Here is a 20,122-nt window from a genome sequence, read left to right on the forward strand (position 1 = left end):
TACAGGAGATGGTCATGAGGGCCAAATAGCGCCAAAGCTCCCTTTTTTTTCCGGTGTCGATCATTGAGCTATGCAGACAGGTTCGGGTACCCCGAGATGAGAAGAAGGATGTGGAAGTAATTCCCACATCTTCTATCAACATCCGGAGGATTGAGTAAGAGTACTTAAAGGATGAGGTCGAGAAGAAGAAGGCAGCCCCGGTGAATACATCCCCGATTGTTGACACTGATGCATTACCTGCAGAGGCACCTTTGCCTACTCCGACCCCTGGGCCTTCATGTATATTTAGCACTTTCCCTTCCATGACGCCTAGTTCCTCTGTAGCTCCCTTGTCTCCTAGGTCTACTGCTGCCGCTGCCCGACCTCCACTCACCCAGGCTGCACTACTACGGATGGGGAAGCTATCCCATTCTGCTGATAAGCGCGCTTCCAGGCTTTAGGCCACCATTCCTGGCATGATCGAGAGATCACTTGCTGACGCTATGACACTCCTAAGTATGACCATTGATGCCCTTACGGCACAGATAGTGGGTGTGAGCAAGGCCAATGGGCCATTGATGAGGTGACGGCTCTAAAGGCCACTATTGCTGAGTTGAGGAGATATGTGGACCAGCTGAAGTCCACCGACATGTCGATGATTTTCAGAACGGTGGATATCCCTGATATGCCTGTTAATCCATATATCCCTCCGTCTACCACCAGAGATAAGGTTCAAACTGAGGAGGTAGCTGCTGCCGAGTCTGAGGCTGAGACCAATGAGAAGCAGTTTGGTGTTAATGAAGAGTTATGAGGGCCTGACAGAGGTTGAGGAAGCGATGATAGATTCAGCCGTACATATTTCTTTGGCGGACACCACCATGGCCGAATCTAGTGTTACTGATAGCCCGGGCACTGATGCCCAAGATCAGAGTGTTGCACTAGGCACTGATACCCCGACATATGGAGCAACTGCATAGACATAACCTCTCTTTACCTCCTTCTCTGTCACTTTTATTAACTTTTAGTATTTTGATTGCATTTGAGGATAAATTACTTTTTATTTGTGGTGGGGTGACGTATATCCATACCTACCTCTTGTGATTATTACTTTCATTTATATATTGGGTTTTGTGCTGTAAATTGTGTTTTGGCACTGTGTTGTGGATGTTTGAACTTGTGGCTCCTTGTTCTAATTGCAAATGGTTTTTGGACCATTCTGAAAAATATTTGCCACCTCTTGATTGTGTTTGAATGTGGTTGTTCTTGTGCAAATTTGAGTGTCAATCATGATCAATATCGATGACTTGAATAGTGCTCTTAATCGAACAAAAATGAATGTGTGTCTACCATGAGGACAAATGAAGTTGCATAGGCAATATGTGACCTTTTTGCATCTCATAGTGACTAGCCGATTATCGAATTGAGTCTATTGTGATGAGCATCGAACACTAGCGAAAGTGTGGAGTCTTGTTTGATATTGGTCGCCAATGCCTTGTGTGATGAGCTTACCGATAACCTTTTGTGATAACACCTAAAATTTTCCCCGTTAGTCCGGTTGACTAAGTGATGCAAGCTCCTGAAATGATTTTAGGCAAAAAGTTTGAAGAGTGAAACAATTTGACATTATACCTCTTTTGTGGCCAATCTTGTGAGTGTGTGAACTTTGCTTGAACACCCTTTGAGCCTTACCCTTTTCTTGGAAGAAACTTGATGCAATTGTGACCTCTCTTTATCCCTTCACCCATAATCCTCATGAAGTGTGGTTTGTTTTAATAGCCAGCTTAGGACAAAAGCCTAAGTAGGGGGTGTGGTGAAAAGAGAAGGTAAATCAAGAAATGCAAAAGAGTCCCCCTTGATCCAAGGTTTTGAGAAAGATAGAACCCCACCATACAAAAAAAAAAGAGAAAAAGAAAAGAAGAAGGAAAAAGAAAAAGACCAAAAAAGTTGTGAAAATGCAAAAGAAATTGGGAGTCTGTTATTCCAAGAGAAGTAAATAATGAGGTAAATTGTGAGCATGAGTACAATTGTTAAAGAAAAGTAAAGAAAGTGTTGTTCATACCACATTTCATGAGGATAGCAGCCATTGAGACTAAATGACCATACCTTTACACTCATCCCCGTTACAAGCGTTGAAAAGACCTTTTTGATCTTGAGTGAGCTGAAACAAATGTTGATTGGAAAATAAGGGCAAACCTATGGGTGAAGTCATGCATGTGTTCATCTTTGTGAGTGTGAGAGTTGTATGTGATTCCGGAACTATAAAGTGTTGAACAATTGTGTGTGAATATGGAATCATTCTTTGTGTGAGGGCATTTGCATACCTTTGTTGAGCTTGAACTTGCATTTTGAAGCAAGTATTTTGAACTTGAGAATCTTTGATAATGATGAGTTACAACTTTAATCTTTGAGTGAACAATTGATCCTTGCATGAGTAAGTTAAGTCTTGTTGTGTACATTCATGATTGAGTCTTGTGTAGCACTATTTCAGACATCCTATTTCAACTGCTGAACTTGAGTTGACTTGAGAAAAAGAAAAAATTTAAGTTGGGGGTGTTGATGAGTCCGAGATTTGGACTCATTTAGGGCTTTATTTGTATAGGTTTAGTGTCCTCAAATGCTCATTTTGTGCCAATAACTGATGTAAAATCCTTAATTTTCAGGATTATGGATTAAGGAGCAAAGCAAGGACACTAAGTTGCAAAAAGGAACAAAGAGAGCTGAAAGAAGGAACAAAAGAGAGCCTGGTGATCGCCAAGTCCATTTGGCGAATCGCCGAGTGGCCATTTGGCCGCCTAAAGATCCAGTGTGCCAAGCCCTGAAGGAAAGAACCAAGTTGGCGAGAGAAAGGAGCAGTTGGCGGATCGCCGAGTGGTTCCACGATGAAGTGTTAGATCGCCCAAAGTTACAGACTTGGAGGATGCTAAAGGCCAAGGCAAAATGGCGATGGAATTGACCAAAAGGCGGATCGCCGAGTGGATCGGCGCGCCTGACTTACTGCACCGAGTGGCTCTTCGCAACACATTTTTGGTGACTATAAATACGTTTTCGAACATTTAGTCTAGTATCGAATTTTATAATTTTTACTCTGGAATATCATAATTTCTGAGTTGGGAACATAGAGACAAGTTTTCCTTAGCTTTTGAAGAATTAAAGTTTATCACTTTTGAGAAATTGGAAGTAGATCTTTGAGATTCTTCAATTTGGACCTTTGTAAAGACGAAATCAATCTTACCCAGTTGATGGAAACTCAATTTGGTAACGATTTTTATCTCTTTATGATGTCTAGCTAAAACCCCAATTCTTGGGGTGTGATTATGTTATTATGGGCTGATTTAGCTTATGGGTATTGCTAATTGTTAGTTTAAATATTGTTTAGAAGTGATTTCAATCATTAATTGTGGTCTAATTTAAGAATTGTAGTTGCAAATGCAATTCTACCCTTTTTGTTTTTGCTTGCTCGAGAAAGAGATTTTAAAACTAAGATTATTGATTGATGGTCTGTGGGTATTGGGTTGTCATGGGTTCAACTCGAGAGAGTGAATCCTAAACCCTTTTCCACACATTCAGCTCGAGAGAGTGAATGGACTAAGGCGTAGGATGTTCTCATTTTGCATGCTGGTCGATGTTCGAGAGAAATCGACTTGATTCAGAGTAAATTGTTCGAGAGAAAGTTTACCTCCTCTACAGTCTAGCTTAATCACTAATATTCAGCTATTTTCTAACAGTTGCAAGTACCCATTTGTCTACATTATCCTATAATCGAATCACATCCCAAGAACCCATCTCGTTATTGTTATTTCGTATTGTTTGTTGCTATTGTAGTTGATATTTAAAACGAAAACCCCCGTATTTGACATTCGTGTCAACTCTTGATTTGAATTATGTTTTTATTCGATAATGTCTATTCCTATGACAGATTTGAGCATGTTCACACTTTACTATTGAATCTTAAGCATGTACCGCTCCATCTGGGATTCGACCCCAACTCATTTAGTTGGGTTATATACTGACTAACGATCATTGACATTTAGAATTGGATGAAGTGTCTTTGATATCGTTATTTTATCACTGGTCCACCAAGAATAAAAAATATGTGGTTTTCTCTACTGCTAAAGCTGAGTAGTGGTAGTTGGCTCTTGTTGTGCGCAATTACTTATGATCAAACAAAAACTATTGAAATTTTGTATGAGTGTTGGATGTGTTCCTATCTTATGTGACAACACTAGTATGCAACACAAAAGAACCAAACATATTTATATTTGACATCATTTTCTTCGTGAACATTGAAAAAGGTCATATATTATTAATATTTTGTTCTATTGAGGAGAAAATTGTAGATATTCTTACCAAGGCACTGAGTAAAGAACAGTTTGAGAAAAATAGGTTGGACTTGGGGATGATTAAAATTGCATAAACTCCCCTCGATGATTCGCTAGAAAATCCTTTTTTGTTGTTTATTATGAAAAATAAATAAAAAATATAGTAATTATTCAATTTTGTCTTGCAAATTCAGTTGTGTTTTTCCAATTTTAGAGAACTGACTTGTTTTCCTACAATTGTGCATTAAATTGTGTAGACCCAGAAGTTCAGAAGTAAGGGAATTCTTGCATTACATCAAATGAGGTATGTTTTTGTATACTTATAAGTTATTTATGATTACAGTGAACCAATTTCGCTTTACGATTTCCTTCTCTCCCACTCTCCATCTCGATCATTGGCTAAAAACCATAACCTCAACCATCAAAAACCCCTCTAATATCTTCCCTATAAAGCTGTTAAATGTCCCATATTTCCACCCTCATTACTTCTATCACCTCACAAATGCTTCACCTCCCTTCTTTTCCCGATAAAAATCCTCCATCATTCACCCTCTCTCTCTCTTATAGTATCTTCAATGAAACCCTTGATCTATATTCAAAAATGTGAATCATTTCTCATGGATTCTTCCTCTTCTTTCTCAACTAGGATTCCCTCACTGAATCTGATAACTCCAGCTCTCAGGCTATGTAGTGCACTAAACAACTAGTCTTACTCCATCATTGCAAATTCGACTCTCTAATTTTATCCCATGAAACGAGTTCATGAATCGGTTCTCCGACATCCCTAGCATTCCCCCATTTCCCCAAAACCCCATTTCAGATGATTCTTCTCTATTCCCACTTGGTTTAGATATTCAGGATGAAATCCCACTAGTGCATCTCATTCCTAAAAAGCTTGGCTCTTGATTGCAAAAGATCTTTGGGCTCCTATTGAAATTCTCTATGATGCCTCATTCCCAGAGCATGTTACCATTTCTTACCTCATATATGTTCCCCATACCCATAACCAAAAAATGTCAGGCAGAATCCAAGCTTCAATAGGATCTCCACCCGAACAAGTAAAAGAAAATATCTCTGGTCCTCTTATCTTAAGAACCGCCTTCCTCCCCGAAGGATCTATTTCTCCGCCATATTTGGCGTTCTTTGGTAAATAAAAATGTCATTCCTAAAATATTTATTTGAAGTTTTATGCCTAAACCAACTTCAAAGAAAACCACTCTTTCTTCTCAAAAAGCCTCTTCTATAACCAGATCCGCTCCTAGTCCCTCAAAATGGGTTACCAAAAATGTTCCTCCAATGGACTCTTACTCTGAGGATACAAAGGATGATATAAAATACTTGACGCATCCTATCTAGATTTAGTGAGTTTTCTCCATTTTTAACAACGGCCACTTATTTGGGGAAGGTTGATTACTCGATTTGGTGAGCTTGAAATGGATATCCTACTTGCTAAGTTAGAATTCCAAGGCTGGAGAATTTTTCTTGCAAGGGGATGATCAAAGGTGCTTAGAAAAACCTGAGATGACTGAATTCTATGGAAATGAGGTTGCATGGGGTTTTCTCCTCTCTACTATTGTAGGGTTGTACATATTCCTCCAGTGGCTATTGATGTCTCCTGTATTTTGGAGATTCCAAATAGTCGTCGGGATCACTATGTCAAAAATGAGTGGCCACCTCTGGATAACCTGGCCTCTGCTCTAGAAATTTCTTACAAATTATCTGGAAAGCCTACTCCCTCTAAGCACGTGAGGGTTTTGAAGAAGCGAATGTTACCTTCGCATGGGTTGTATTTTGGCGTAGATCATAAAATACAGGTTGCCAAGAAAGGAATTGCGAATTGAAGATAGCTATTTGATTTTACCCTAATGGAGCTCCTCGATATTGAGGTCAAAAATCCATCTGCCAAGTGTAATAATTAAGCATATGCAAAGGGTGCTCATCCAAGAAAAGAATGGTCATGCTTTTCTAGGGATGACAATGGGGCGGTGCAGGTCAGGGGCGGGGCGGGTTGAGCTTAACCACAATAAATTTTAATTCTCCCCGCCCCATCCTGCATAATACTTTTTTCATTTTCAACCTGCCCCGTGTAGACCTGCTTTGCAAGAACCCACCCCGCATAATTTTTTTAATATTTTCTTTTTCTAGTTAAGTTTGACACTAAAAATAAAATTCATAAAAATAAATTTATTTTTTCATTAAGTTGTATTAATTTAATGGGATAGTGACTTAAAATTTTATTTTTTTCAGGTCAATTAGGAAACATGTAAGAAATTGAATTATTTTTTATTGAAAAAATTTAATTTACTATCTTGAATATTTAGTAGCTTTAAAGAAATTATCTTAATAAATAATGCTCTATCACTCTCATAACATGTAAAAAATTAAAATTAAGTTTACATCGACATAAAATCACATATACCTGCAATCCGCCTCTGCCTTGCATAACCCTGATTTGAGGCATTGTATGGTAGGTAGTGTATATCCATGATTGGTTGGTTTGATACAATTGAGATGTACTCATTAGACATAGATTTTCTTAGAGATAGCACGGACCAGGTCCGTATAATTCAGGGTAGGCTATTGATGGCTTAGTGTAACACCCCAAAAATTTCTAAGCTAAGACCTGAATCATTCTATAACACCTCGCATTCTATATCCATCGTTCGTGTAACACCTCAGACCTCAATAAATACAAAAGAGGGGTAACAGGCAAGTCCACAACCCCAAAATTGCCCTTTGTTGCTTTGGCACCCTAGACGGTCTGTTTAGGGGTCCACAACTTATCTTGGGCATCATGGAAGACCATACAAGGCTGCCTTGGCAGGAGTAACCTAGACAAGACCCTAGACAGCCCCGTAGTGATTGTTACAGTCCGTTTAGGGGTCCGTACAAGCTCACCCATAAAGTTTTATATTTTGGATCAACTTTGAAGAGACTATATCTCTTAGCACCAAATGAATTAGGTGGCCCATGACCTATCAAATTAAATATCTATGAGACCTCTTTCTGATTCCACCAAGTTAGCCTCATTTAGAACCCGGAGGAAACAATTATGCCCATTTTAGTGCAGCACTGTCGGGCAAGTGAAGCTTCACTACTGGCTAGATGGCCCGTGAAGAGTTTCACGGACCGTGAAACCTTAAATGGTCCGTGCAACTGCCCGTTTTAATCCCCTTGACAATTTTAAAGTTGGGGTCATTTTGGTCTTTCCCCTATGTCGTTTTAGACCCTATCACTACAAAAAAAAGAAGCTAAATTGTGAAGGTTAACTTGTGGGGGTTATAAAAAACTACGCTATAAAATTATATTATGGCATTTCTTGTAACCTCTTCTATATAATTCATTTTGTGGTGGTCTTATCGTGGAGGGTTTATTAACCTCCCCAAATTGCACCAAATTGTGGAGGTCTATGAAATACGAAATTCAACTTGAATTGCAACACCAAATTCTTCAAAACGAAATTAAGAAATCAATAATTGCTAGGTTTGCAAGAATAATCTCCCAAGTCACAAAATAAAACTAAAGTAAAAAAAAAACACCCCCCCCCCCCCCCCCATATTTAGTTAGATAGAATTGTGGGCATCTTATTGAAGCAAGTCATTTTTTATGTTTTATTAATTACTATAATTTATACTATTTTTATATAATTTTCAAATATATAACAATTAAAAATTAATACTGTATTGAATTATCCTCCCTAAAAATAATTCAGAACCCGCGGGAAAAAACTGCCTCTTTTTTTTAGTGGGCATAATTCCCTCCCAAACTCACGAAATTATTAAGTTAGGGCTCAATTCATTCTCTTCACCATCTTCTCTATTGTGGGCGCAATCTAAATAACAAAAGGTTTCTACTTGGTTTTGCTCCGTCTTACATTCTGTTGTTCTATATCCTCTTTGTTTACTTTCTTATCTTCCAAGAAAATAAAGCATGATTTTGAATCATGTGTTTAGAATTCTTTATTGATTTGTTCTATTGTTTGTATTTGCATGCATGTAGGAGAAAGATATCTAGTTCTATAGTTCATTATTGAGGCGCTGATCAGTTTTATTCGATTGTGACATTATAATTTTTTTCTTCTGTCAAAATAGAAACATTTTGGGTTATTTAGACAAGTTGTAATCAAATCTCTAGATAGACCCTTGAATCAAATTGATATTTCATCTATGTCTAAGCAAGAAATGTGCACTATAGTTTTTATTGTATTATTACGGTCCATGGTGTTTAGGCTGTATTTCTATCTAGATTTAATGTTTAATTCAATTTTCATCCTATGTGTCGTAGTTTTTGTAACATCCCAAAAAAATTTAAGATAAGATTCGAGCTATTCTTTATTTGTGAATAAGACTTCACCGAGTGATTCTAAATTTTCTTAGATTTTAAGGTCACTAAAAACTTCTAGCGCAAAGTTGAGTTGAAAGTTTCCTTACCAATTAAGTTTTGATGTAAGATTCTCTTTGGTTCAACTTTAAATGACCACATCTCTTTGAATATAAAGAGTTACGTGGCCAATAACCTATCAAATTAAAGGTATTTGAATCTTCTTTCCAAGGACACCGATTTCGCAACAATCAAAATTTTGAGTAAAAAGTAAATGACCATTTTAGTAACCCAATATAGTGTAATAACGAATTAGCCGACGGGAAAACATTAAAAAAGGTCGTTTTTGTCTTTTTACCTCTAAGAAAACTCTAAACGAATTTCTTGACTAATTAAAGACCCAAAACATTCATATTTTCAACTCTTAATTTATCATTCTCTTCTCTCATAAACCCTAAGGAAAAATCAAAGTAGAAGACTTTATTAAGGATTCCTTCAATCTTTTTCAAGATTCTTCTTCAAGATAAGTCTTTCTCCAAGAATTTCATTTTTTCCAACTCAAATTCCTCCATAAAATTATGAATCACTAATGAAAATCACAATTCATGGCCATAGAGTTTCAAGAAACTAATTCAGAAAATCTCAAGAAAGGTTTTCTTTATTTTTCTCCTTCAAGCTAGGGTTTCAAGGATTCTATTCAAGTTCTTCTTCAAGATTCTTCAAGATTCTCCAAGAGTCTTATTATTCCAGGTATGTAAGGTTGTCATAGTAATGGACTAGTTCGTCCTCATGCCTTACATCTACTTTCAAATCAGTAAAAGAGTAATCTAGGATTCTATCCCTAGATTTGAGTATACTTGAGATGAGTTGATTTTGAGTTCTTGAGTTCCGGATACCTTTTGAAATTATATTCCTAATTTTTGAATTGCTATATGTTATACATTGAGATTCTTGAGTTGATTCGTTCATATCTATACTGCATCATGAACCTTGTGAATTGAGTATTCTTGAGATGAGTGGTATCATTGAGTTCTAAGTTCTTGGGTTCTGATTATTGAGTTTTCTATATTGTTATTAAGATCCTTGAGTTGAGTTGTTCATGTCTATATTTCAGCATGAACCTTATTTTGAGTTATTAATCTTGAGAAGCTTTTTAAAGCCAACACTTGAGTTTTAAACTAAGTTTTTGAGGAAGTAAAGATGATTTTTGAGAAAGATATTCTAAAACAAAAAATTAGTATGACAATCGAGTATGCCATGATATTTCAGAAGTACGGTATCTAGTTATGCCATGAATTTTTAAGCAGTATGACTTCCCGAGTCATCAATGATCATATCATAATATGATTTTGATATATTTTTGAGAAAGAGTTTTCAAGTAAGAATTGAGTAAGAATATAAGGGAACTAAGTATTACAAAGGTATCAGTTTTTACATTGATAAAAGAGAAACTTTGATTTCTAAATGAGTTATGAGTTCAAAGATATTTCAAGAGCAGTTACCTGTTTTAAGAGGATATTTTGAGCAATTATCTCAGACCAGAGGAAGAGTATGTTTTTAAACATTGAGCATGAGTATATATTATTGAGCACCGATGTGGGGATGAGTTCAGACAATCACATTCCTCATAAACTATGTATGCCAACATGGGTACATGATCATACTCTTTAGATAAATCCTAAGTGTGTCCGGGTAGAGCTTAGTGGATCCACTTAGTTGAGGTGTTCTATACCCCAGCAAGGTATAGGACAGTTCAGGCAGCGTGGGCGAGACGTTGTATCATCATGTAGGTCATAGTGATGGTTGTCAGTTACAGAATCTCCTAATAGAGTTAAAGTGTATTTTTATATATCACTTATTATGTTTAGTTAAGAGATAAGAAAGTATTTTGTAATGTTTTAAATGATTTGAATCCTTTATTTCTTTACATTCAGTTGAGTATATATCTATATCTATTACAGTCCTTTCATTTAGTTATTTGTTATTCAACCATATTACATACTTGTACATTCAATGTACTAATGTCATTCGACCTGCATCTTTTAATGATACATATATAGGTTCTTAAGATCCTCAACAAGAGCCTGTTGAGATCACTTCATCCGCTCGTCTGCTTATGAGTGAGACCTATTTATTATTGGAGGACTCTAGTTTTATGATTTCTTAGTAGTAGTTCTTGGATTCGTGGGTCTTGTCGCGGCACTCATATTTGTATAGTAGAGGCTTCATAGATCGACAATTTTGAAGAGTTTTTCAATTTCAGATGTTTTATTTAGAACTTATGTTTCATACTCAGTAAATTTAGAGAGTTTTGAGATTTATTACACTATTTTTTTATATTTTTCTTTCAATTTTATGCTTATGTATGCTTGAGTTAGTCTTCCACATATAGTCAACTAGGATGAGGGTTCTCTTGGGGACCAGCAATGGTTCTCAAGTGTCGGCCAAGTCCAGGGTGTAGTTTTGGGTCGTGACAAACTTTGTATCAGAGCACAGCCTTCAAGAGTCCTAGGGTGTCTTTGAAGCCGTGTCGGTAGGATCTTCTTTATGGTTGTGAGGGCCCCACTTCTATAAATGAGGAACTACAGACATTTAAGAAAAAATTCCCTTCTTATATAATCTAAAGTGTGCAATAGAACTGTTGCATAAGGAACTAATTCTAACTCGTGTGTTCCTCATATCCATTTGACTACCTATCATACTCAAGGTGGTTGAAAAGTAAAGCCCATATCCTTATCAATGAGTTACTCTCACCAAATGTTTTAAGAAGATCATAAGACTAGAGAGGGTCTTCAGAGAAGCCCATGAGTGAGCTTAAGTATTGAGATTTGAAAAAATGCACTCTTATTCATATTAATCGTGCGTTCGAGCTAAAAGCAAGATGTATTCCCAGACTCTTTTCCCTAAACCTTGTTTCAGTTGAGACCCTTATGAGAAAGTCTGTTTTAGAATTCTTGGATAGTATTTTCACCCGAAAAGATAATATGAGTTACACTGTTATAAACAATAGTAGTAAATGTTCCCAGACTTAGAATAATGCATGCAGATGAATAGTAATCTAAGAAAGGAAGATAGTGATGAGGCAAATTATAGAGTTGCACTCATGCACCTAGTGAGTTATTAATAAGGAGTTTTCCCTTATGGGTAGACAAAAAAGTGATGAGTTTGTGAACATTTCATGATAGGAGGTAGAGTAAGACTTACTAGTTAGGATGAGTTACAGTATACTTTAACTAGAAAGAAGTTTATTATGAGGTTTCATTGTGTTAGTAATGACCTATTATATGTCACGCCACGAGGCTACCCCCTTGACGTAACACGAGACATAGGATCACGAGTGACCCCAAGTTAACCATGTTTGGCTTACCATAAGCATACTAAAAATATCTAAGAAAACATGAACTAAATCGGAAGCTAAATCAATTGATAACTGAAGGTGGGGAATACCCAACTAGTCTGAATGTATAAAACATACTAAGAGTTTAATAACAACTGAAGGATTAAACTTAACAATTCAAGTTAATTATACTACTATGTCTGAAAAACCTCTAACTGACTATAGTTAGTGGGACATTCCCCCACAGAAGTTGTTGAATACGAATCGAGAATCGATCTATGCGCGATTCATATGTTGACCACCTGAACCTACATCATGAAAGGATGTAGCACGAAGTATGTGTCAGTACTTAGAATGTACTGAGCATGCAGGATACATATAATAGCTTAAAAAAATATAAGCCGAACAAAGCGTAATTGTCACACCCCGAAGCTACCCCAGGGCGCGGATAAGGGAACTAGGATCACGAGTAACCCCAAGCTAACCCTGCTGGCATATCATAAGCATACTAAATAAACTAAAGTAAGAAAATACTATGCAGAAACTAATTCATAAGATAAACTGAAATGAAATGATAGGGAGTACTCATAACTATCTCAATATATAAAGACAGAGCGTTTAACAACAACTGAAAGGTGAAACTCAAGTGCTAAAGTTGAAACTAACTAAGTCTGAAAATAGCCTCTAACTGACTAGAAGTGCTGAGACATGCCCCAGCTAAATCTAGTAAAACTGAAACTAAGACTAAAAGCAAAGAAAACATGTTTGTCGTCCTCGGAGAATGAGGACTCACCACTAATGTTGATGAGCTGAAGATCGGGAACCGATCTATACGTGATCGGGAATCGGTCTGTACGTGATCTGGAAGCTTAGAAGCTGAACCTACATCACGAGAAGATGTAGTGCAGAGTATGCGTCAATACTTGAAAGGTACTGAGCATGCAGGATAGAATAAAGATGTACAATAAACATAACTAAACCAAAGCATATATCTGAGCAATGATTAGAAACAAGCATAATACTATATTAAGAATACTGCACATGAAATGACTTAATGCAATAACCAAGTTTATAACTGGTTAGACTGAAATCTGACTGTAACTGATATCATGGTCAATGCAATATATTTTAAATGTAAGGGAACTACTAAAAACCGACATAAAACTAAAGGAGCTAAATATGGAGTCCGATGTAAATGCCCCATCGAGAAGACCCAATATACCCTGCCAGAGGTATAGAGACATGACTGGCGTGATTACTAAAATGTAATGCCCATAGAAGGGACTTATAAACCCACGAGGGAACGTAGTTTTGGGACTTGAGGGAGACTGACCCTAGTCCACTCGGTATTAAGATACTCCCGATTGATTATGTAATTAACAAATTTATGACTGAATTTTTGTAATACTGGATAGCTCAAAACACTGACATGCTAACTGAAAATGCAAAATTAATGTACTAATAATGAAACATTCAAATCTGAGGCATGTATTACTGAAATAACTGACGTAGCATGTGTATTTCATGAACTAAAAGAACTACATATCTAGGGTTCTGAATTTATGAAAGAATCTACGCAAAACAATACTAAAATCATGATAATTTGATTAGGAACATTAAAGTAACTAATTCATAATAATCTGTTGAAATTCTAGAAACCCTAAGTTTAGATAATATGGCGGGAATCAAGAATCTGAATGAATTCTAGGGACCCAATGGGTTAAAGGAACCCACTAGTAAAATCCCACATACCTGGTGAAGAATTCTACGGAGAAATCTTTCGATTTCGGGGCTAAAATGGATGAAAACTTGTTGTGTTTTTGAACTAGGGCTGCTCGACTTTCTCCTATATTTTTCTCTAAATTTGATGAATTTTTGGTGAATAATTGATTAGGTTAGGTTATTCTTTGTTTATAAGTCTAAAATTGACCAAAACTACATAGTTTAGGGGTTAAACGATGTAGTTTATGGGTCCAACGCATAAGGAAAAGACCAAACGACCCCTGACTTAAAAGCTATCGGGGCTACCGACGGGCAGATGGTCCATTCTTCTCGGCCGTCGTTCAGGCTTCTGGAGCTAAAAATCTGGGGGCAAACCCACAGCCCTGGACAACGGACCGTGGTCTGACCTACAGTCTGTAGGTCCCGGCGTGGGTGGACCCTTAGCTAGATTTCTAGACCACTAGCACGAACCGTGGGTGGCAGTCGTGGGTTGCACCTGTAGCTTTTGGAAATATATTTCTTTGGTCTGTTCTGGCTACAGGGTGTTACATTATCTCCACCTTGTAAAGATTCATCCTCAAATGAAGTCTAAACTAGCTGGAAATGGAGGGAAATAGCTACAAACCCTACCACTAAACACTGGAAGCTGATTTATGACTGAACTAAGTTCCAAGAACATGCAAATACGCTTAAAATTCAAGTACAAACTCAAGGAACATGATACTATGACTGAAGCTACGCATGAATGACTGAAAAACTGGAGAGGAACTATGACCTCAAGCTGGAATGGAATCGGAAGGAAAGAGATGAGGATACTTGGCCTTCATGGCTGCTTCTGCTTCCCAAGTAGCTCCCTCTACGGACTAGCTCCTCCACATAACCTTAATTGAATCAACTTCTTTGTTCCTCAACCTTCGAACCTGACGATCAAGAATCTCAACTGGTACATCCTCATAACAGAGACTATCATTCACAGCCACACTTTCAAAAGGTACAATAGATCTGGATCACCCACACACTTCTTCAACAACGAAATGTGGAAGATCGGATGCACTACTGCGAGTTCTGCTGGCAACTCTAACTCATAAGCCACTTTACCTACTCTTTTGAAGATCTTTTAAGGGCCTACATATCTAGGACTGAGTTTCCCTATCTTGCCAAATCTCACCACCCCCTTCATGGGTGACACTTTTATAAAAACCCAATCATCAACTTGGAACTCTAAGTCCTTTCTCCTTATATTTGCATAAGACTTCTGGTGACTCTAGGCTGTCTTAAGACTATCTCTAATGAGTTGAACTTTCTCCATGGCATCATGAACTAAATATGTCCCTATCAAGGTTGCTTCACCTACTTCAAACCAACCAACTGGATATCTACATCTACGCCCATACAATGCCTCATAATGGGTCATGTGAATACTGGAATGGTAGCTATTATTGTACGAGAACTCTATAAGAGGAAGGTGATCATCGCAACTACCCTTGAAATAGATCACGTAAGCTCTCAACATGTCCTCTAAGGTCTGAATGGTACGCTCTGCCTGACCATCTGTCTGTGGATGAAATGTTGTGCTAAGATTAACATGAGTACCAAGACCTTTCTGAAATGACATCAAGAAATGAGAGGTAAACTGAGGACCTCTATCTAAGATAATAGACAAAGGAACTCCATGCAACCTGACTATCTCATTAATGTAAAACTTGGCGTAGTCCTCCGCCGAATTTGTAGTCTTAACATCCAAAAATGTGCCGACTTAGTAACTCTATCAACTATCACCCAAATGGAGTCATGTTGTCTGCGAGTACGATGTAAACCGATAATGAAGCCCATGTTGATCATTTCGACTTCCAAGTAGGAATGTTAATCTCTTGAGTCATACCTCCTAGTTTCTGATGTTCTATCTGCACTTGCTAGCAATTAGGGCACTTAGCCACACAATTTGCTATGTCCCATTTCATACCATTCCACCAAAAGACTTCCCGCAAATAATGGTACATCTTAGTGGTGCCTGGAGGAATAGAATATCTGGAATTATTGGCTTCTACAAGAATCTGTTGTCTCAACTCACCCAACTTAGGAACACATAATCGACCATGTTAGCGAAGCACACCATCTCCCCCTTGGGATAAAACCTCAACCATCTGCTGATGGACTACACCTTATAGTTGAAGCATTATCAAATCACTGTCTTGATTTTCCTTAACCTCCGCTACCAAAGAAGATTCTGACCCATTCAGAATTGTTACACCACCATCTGATATGCTCATAAGGCGAACTCATAAGCGAGCCAGCATGTGAACATCCTTTGCTAGTTCCTTTCTCTCTTCATCAACATGTACTGCACTACCCATAGATAGTTTACTAAGAGCATCTACTACTATATTGGCCTTACCAGGATGGTAATACACACTCATATCATAGTCCTTGAGGAACTTGAGTCATCTCCTCTGGCGAAGATTCAACTCTTTCTGGGAGAACACATATTGAAGGCTCTTATGCTCTGTGAACACATCTACATGAACACCATACAAAGTAATGTCTCAAAATCTTGAGTGCAAACACCACTGCTGCAAGCTTGAGGTCATGAGTTGTATAGTTTTTTCTCATGCACCTTAAGTTGTCTAGAAGCATAAGCTATAACCTTACCTCGTTGCATCAACAAACAACTTAGGCCGACTCTGGATGCATCATAATAGATCACATAACCGTTTGAACCCTCTTGTAGAGTCAAAACAAGAGTTGTAGTCAACCTAGTTTTCAGTTCTGCGAAGCTTTACTCACAATTGTCTGACCACTGAAACTTGACCTTTTTCTGAGTCAACTTAGTCAAGGGAGAGGCTATGGATGAAAATCCTTCCATGAACCTTCTGTAATAGCCAGCCAAACCCAAGAAGTTTATGATATCTATAGGAGAGGTAGGTCTAAGCCATTGTTTCACTACTTCTATTTTCTGAGAATTCACTCGGATCCCTTCGCTAGACACAATATTACCAAGGAAAGCAACAAATTACAACCAAAACAACTAATTGCAACCAAAATCTCTTATTTGTTAAACCTAGCGAATAACTGGCGATCTTTGAGAATTTGCAGGACAATCCTCAAATGACTTCCTTGTTCTTCCTCATTCCTAGAGTAAATGAGTATATCATCGATAAAGACGATAACAAATAAGTCCAATTACTGTTTGAACACTGTGTTCATCAAATCCATGAAAGTTGCAAGAGAATTGGTTAGTACAAATGACATAAGTACAAATTCATAATGACCATACTATCATAGTGACCATACCGAGTTTTGAAAGTTGTCTTCGGAATGTCACTATCTCTGACTCTAAGCTGATGATAACCTGATCTGAGGTCTATCTTTGAGAAATGACTAGCACCCTAAAGTTGGTCAAACAAGTCATCAATCCTGGGGATAAAGTACTTATTCTTGATTGTGACCTTATTCAACTATCTATAATCGATGCACATTCTAAGAGAACCATCTTTCTTTTTCACGAACAACACTAGATCACCCCATGGGGAAATACTAGGCTTGATAAAGCCCTTATCTAGAAGGTCTTTGAACTGCTCTTTAAATTCCTTCAGCTCATTTGGAGCCATTATGTAAGGAGGAATAGAAATAGGCTGGGTATCTGGAAGGAGATCAATTCCAAAGTCTATTTCCCTTTTGGGAAGAACTCTGGGAAGATCTTCTAGAAACACTTATGGGAACTCATTAACTATAGGAATTGACTCAAGAGTTAGGGTTTCAGAGCTTGAATCCTTAACCTGAAATAGATGGTAGAGATAACCCTTAGAAATCATCTTTCTGGCCTTAAGGTAAGAAATGAATCGACCCATAGGCGCTAAGCTACTACCCTTCCATTCTAAGATTGGTTCATCTAGAAACTGAAAATGAACAATCCTAGTTGGTTCGTCTGGAAACTGAAAATGAACAATCCTAGTTCTACAATCTACTGAGGCATAATAAGAATGTAACCAATCCATGCCTAGAATGATATCGAAGTCTACCATTTCTAACTCTACAAGATCTAATGAGATGACTTTTTGGGAGACTGTGACAGGGCAATTTGTGTATACCCGTATAGTTATAAATGGGTCACCGACTGGAGTAGAGACTAAGAAGGGTTCTGAGAGAATTTCTGGACTGACACCGAAGTTGACTGCTATATAAGGAGTTACAAAGGAGAGAGTAGCCCCTGGATCTAAACAAGCATAAACATCTAAGTTAAAACCTCGTAACGTACCAGTGACTACATCATGAGAATCTACCTGATCCTGGCGAATCTGAATAGCATACAACATGTTTTGGCACGATCCGCCACATGTACCAGATAAGTTACCCTACTGAGTCGGGCGACCAGCTGGTGCTACTGAAGTTTTAGAGTGAGCTTTACTATTATTGCTCCCTTGACCCTATTTAGCAGAAGGACAATCTCTCAACCTGTAACCAGACTGACCACACCCAAAACATCATTCCTTTCCTGCAAAACACTCGCCCAGATGGTTCTTACAACACTTTGGACAAGTTGGGTAGGTTCTGGTGCCTAAAGCACTCCCCTGAGACTTAGAGCCTGATGCCCTACCTTTCTGATCATGTCGGAACTTAGAGGATGGAACACTAGCTGATGATGGTGCTGGAGCTGAAGACTTTTGATGAAACTGTGAGCGATTTCCACTACCCAATTTCTATTGAAAATACTCATAGTTTCCTACTCTAGCCTTCTTATTATACTTAGCATGTTCCCTAAGATTATCTCCCTCGACCTACTGAGCATGAGTCATGAGCCTAGAGATGTTCATATTTTCGAGCAACATAGAATTGATACACTCTATTTTCACTAAGTCGAATACCCCATATAGAAACTTGTTCATTTGAGCCCTGGAATTGGCAACCATGTGAGAAGATACTTGGAGAGTTGGGTGAACTTGACTCCATACTCTTGGACTGTCATGTTACCTTGCCTCAAATGCATGAACTCCTGAGCTTTTACCTCCCTCAACTCTCTTGGGAAGAACCTGTCCAAAAAGGTCTCACTAAAGCATTCCCAAGTGATAGGAGCTGCATATGTACCCTTGTTCTCTTTCCACTGAGTATACCAGATATGAGATACATCCTTAAGTTGGTAGGATGCCAACTGTACCCTATCATTACATGTCACTTGCATCACTCCAACGATCTTTTTGACCTCATCTATGAAGTTTTGGGGATCCTCACCAATCTGCGATCCTAAGAACTCAGGCGGATTCATCCTAACAAAATCATGAACCCTGTTTTCCATTGATCCACCACTAGAATTTGCAGGAACTGGAACATGCTGGTTGTTCTGTTTAGTCACACTTTGAGCCAAAAGTTGAATGGCGTTCCGAAACTTAGCATTCGAAACTTCCTGATCTAGGACTGGAGGAGCTGCATTAGCATTCCTTCCATAAGCTCTACGAGGAGGCATGATCTGAAAGGCATAACGTCGAGTTAGAAATAAGAATTTAGATCATACCTTACGCACGATAAGAGAAACAAGAAAGTTGAGTTTTCCTCTATTTAGATGTGGTGTACTTCACACCCATAAAAAGGACTGTACTTGGTGTGGCTTTTCAGACATCCTAGAACTCTTAAACCTAATGCTCTGATACCAAGTTTGTCACGCCCCGAAGCTATTACTAGGGCACGGACGTGGGACCTAGGATCACGAGTGACACAAAGCTAACCCTGATGTCATATCATAAGCATACTAAATAAACTAAGTAAGAAGAGTCTGTGCGGAAGCTAAATCATAAGATGAACTGAAATGAAATGATGGGAATACCCATAACTATCTGAATATATAAAGACTGGGAGTTTAACAACAATTAAAAGGTCAAACTCAAGTGCTAAAGCTGAAACTAACTATGTCTAAAAATAGCCTCTAACTGACTAGAAGTGTTGGGTCATGCCCTAGCTAAATCTAGTAAAACTGAAAATAAGACTAAAAGCAAAGGAAACATGTATGTTGTCCTTGGTGAATGAGGACTCACCACTGATGTTGTTGAGCTAAAGATCGAATACCAATCTATGCGTGATTGGAAGTTGAGAACTTGAACCTACATCATGAGAAGATGTAGCTCAGAGTACGCGTCAATACTTGAAAAGTACTAAGCATACATGATAGAATAAAGTTGAACAATAAACATAACTGAACCAAAGAATATATCTGAGCAATGATAAGACACAAGCATAATACTATACTGAGAATACTGAACATGAAATGACTGAATGCAATGACCAAGTTTATAACATGCTGAGACTCAAATCTGACTATAACTGATAACATGGTCAATGCAATAGATTCTGACTGTAAGGGAGCTACTAATAACCAACATAAAACCACATGAATTAAATGTGGAGTCCGATGTATACGCCCCATCGAGAGGACCCAATACACCCGGCCAAAGGTGTA

The sequence above is a fragment of the Solanum tuberosum genome, unplaced genomic scaffold (genome assembly GCF_000226075.1).
Source record: "Solanum tuberosum cultivar DM 1-3 516 R44 unplaced genomic scaffold, SolTub_3.0 scf00055, whole genome shotgun sequence".
Classification (NCBI taxonomy): domain Eukaryota; kingdom Viridiplantae; phylum Streptophyta; class Magnoliopsida; order Solanales; family Solanaceae; genus Solanum; species Solanum tuberosum.